The sequence below is a fragment of the Hippocampus guttulatus genome, unplaced genomic scaffold, assembly GCF_054856545.1.
Source record: "Hippocampus guttulatus isolate MCC_2025c unplaced genomic scaffold, RoL_Hgut_1.0 HiC_scaffold_25, whole genome shotgun sequence".
Lineage (NCBI taxonomy): Eukaryota > Metazoa > Chordata > Actinopteri > Syngnathiformes > Syngnathidae > Hippocampus > Hippocampus guttulatus.
In genome coordinates, this window is record NW_028233884.1 from 234,932 (window position 1) to 238,149 (window position 3,218).

Genomic DNA, 3,218 nt, shown 5'->3' on the forward strand with positions numbered 1-3,218 from the left:
CACCTTTCGCACTGGGTCTCGTCAAAAGGGGGCCGGGGGGAGAGAACCCTAACATCGCAAGATTATATGTTCGGAAATTTCAATCAGGATAACTCTAAGTTGCTTTTAAAATTCAATTTTTTTCTTTTACTTGAACCAACCCAATTTCAATGATGCATGCAAAGCATCATGAAGACAATGTCGATGCAAGATAAATTGTGTGTTCTTCCATTGTAAAAATCACTCGTTTTGTCAGAGGACCTTTTCCAGGTGGTTTTGCCATTTAGAGCATGCCACAGTGCATGGCGAGAACAAATACGACAACATGACGGAATATCAGTGAACATTAAACTTAAAATTCACAGTGTGTAAATATGGGATTGAAATTTTATCTTGACATTTTATTTTCATCGGAGCAGTGAATAACACGAGATTTTTCGTTGTGGTACAAGTCATAAAAAATGACTTTCTCATAAGCTTTCAGAATTCATCCCTGGTATCAACACTTCCTCTTCATGAAGTAGTTTGAAACAAAATATATCTTTGGCATCATTTCTGGATGCCACAATTAAACATTTTTTGCATGGGTGATCATCATCCAATAAACCTGCTGTGGTCAGTATTTCTGACGATTGTCTTGTTCTCTTATTTTCCATCGCCACATAATGTTCTAAAATTGATGCACGGAATGTCTGGGGAAGGCCTTCATCAGTTCCACTGCCATCTGAAAAAAAATAGCTTGTTTGTCTTGTGGGAGTGACAAAACTGTTTCGGGCGAACAATTTGAAAACACAATTTGTACAAGGCTGCATAAAGCTGGACGATCGCTTGGTTGTGCGTTGAAGTTTTGGACCCTGTGTTGTCAACCCGCGCCACTTTCGGCCTGCCTGGCTTGGAGGAGCTCCGGCGGGGACAAACTGGCGGCATCGCTTCTATACCGGCCCGTCGCGGGCGTATTCGACGAGGTTTATTAGCCCGTTGCTTGACACCCGCGCCCCTCCCGGCTTCCCGCAAGATCCCCCTGATCAGAGCTGCATTGCGATCCGCTAGGAGCAGCCGCGCCCGGGCCGTGTTTTGCAGCGGCATTGTACGATATTTCGCGAGGATGGCCGTGAGCTTTTCACCCACTTCGCTTGCAACCCGGGCCACGTTGGACCGACGGGCGCGGCGAAACTCCGGCGAGGTCAGGCGGGTGGCGTATTTTCCTTCACAGAATGTCGCGCGGGTGTGCGTCGAAGTTTTCTGCCCTTTGTGTTAGGGTCCATTGTTTGTCCACAGTGTCGACCCTCCCTTTTGATTTTGCGCCCGGGAGCTAACCGACGCTGTCGCTTGGCCCCGCCAGAGCTGCGCCGTGCCTGGCGGGCCGGCAAAGGCGAGTGTTGCAAGCGAAGAGGTGGAAGACCTCGCGCACACCAACACGACCTGCCGGGAGCAAAGCTGCTGCCCGCTCGGCTCCGCCAGAGATGCACCTCGCTTTGAGGGACAGGGGGCGCGGTGTGCAATCAAAGGGAAGAAAAACTTGGGAATCAAACCGCGCGAAGGTCCGGGACCGAACCGATGCCACCCGCTTGGCCCTGCCGGAGTTGCGCGGGGCAGGTAGGGCCGAGAGTGGTGTGTGTGATAAGCGAAGCGGAGGAACAGCTCACGCCCGCCCGTGAGAAATTTCGGACAGAGCCGTTTTTGCCCACGGCCGAGCCGGAGTTGCTCCGCTGCGGCGCTCAGGCTGTTCCGACGAGGATGTTGGGGCGGAGCGCTGGGAGAACCGCGGGTGTTAAGCAAAGTGTTCGGCTTCGTGAGAGATGAAGAGAGGAACCACGCGCAGACACAAAAAGCACAGAAGGGTTTTATTGCCAGTAAGCGAGACAGGCCGAGGTGGTCACAACTGAAAGGTAGTCAAAATGATCAATTCGAGGAGTGCAGGAATCCTGGAGCGGTACGGCGTCGTCGACACGGCAGGAAGGATCTCTGATGAAGTGACAATGGGTGGCTCTTCAGGCTGGCTTTTATGCTGCAAGTGGCAGATGAGATAATGACTCGCAGGTGTGTCGGGGAGGCAGGTGCACTGATTAGAGAAGCGCCCATCCCACACTGAAAAAGGTAACAATAACTTTTTGGGAGCGGCAAATTCCCCCACAGGAGAACAGAGAAATAGTGGTTTGATTTCGTGGAGTTCGTGGCGCAATGCATGAGGCGTCTGACTACAAATCAGGTCATGCTCGGCCAAAGAGAGGGCGTCCACCAGGTTGAAAAAGAGATGAAGAGCAAACACTGTCAATACATAATAAAGTTTCTCTGTCCCAATATCCCAAAAAAAAAGCCCAGTCCGAAGTAGCAAGATTAAGAAAATCTTTTGAAAAAACGCTCACATGAGGCGGATTTTGAGCCTTGCCTATGCAGTGATATTAATAATAATTGTAATAATAATCATGAAAAAGTGTGATGGTGGCGTGGCATTCATTTATCTTTTGAATTGGTGCGTTTAGATTTTTGTTTTTTGCTTTTCCTTGTATTTGGGTGTAGTTTCAAGCGCAGCTCATGTTCACACAACGCACATTTTATCTCATTATTTTTAGAGGGTCACAGGAAATCATATGGAAGGCTGCAATGGCCAACTCTCACCAGCAGAGGCTATCGTAAAGTGCTGGCCGTGCATGGACAAATAGGGCTCTCGCATTTCAGAAAGCACAAGAGTGACACAACGTGGCATCAGCTCTGAGCAGCAAATATTGTCAATTCATCGTCAATTTTTTCCGTTCCAAGAACCCCCCAAAAAAGTCAAAAGAGCCAAGATTTTTTAAAAACGCTCACATCAGAAGGATTTTGAGGCGTGTCGATGCAAAAAAAAAAGAAAAAAGAAAAAAGACAATTAAAAAGTGTGATGGGGACACGACGTTCTTTGAATTCTAAATTGATATATTTCGATTTTTTTTGCTTTCACATGTATTTGGTTTGAGATTCGATTTCAGCTCATGTTCACAGGGCGGACATTTTATGTTGTTGCTTATTTTTAGAGGGTCATAAAAAAAATCCCAGACTTGACTTCTTCGTTTACAGTTGACTGAATAGGGATGATTGTTTTATTTGGGAGCAGAGAGATGTTGCTTAAATTCGCGGAGTTTATGATGCCACGGATAACGTGTCTCAATACGATTCAGTATTCGTTCGCGGAACGTCGCGCGGCTGGAAGCCGACGTTTTCTGCCCTTTGCGTTCGAAACCATTGTGTGTCCACGGTGCCGC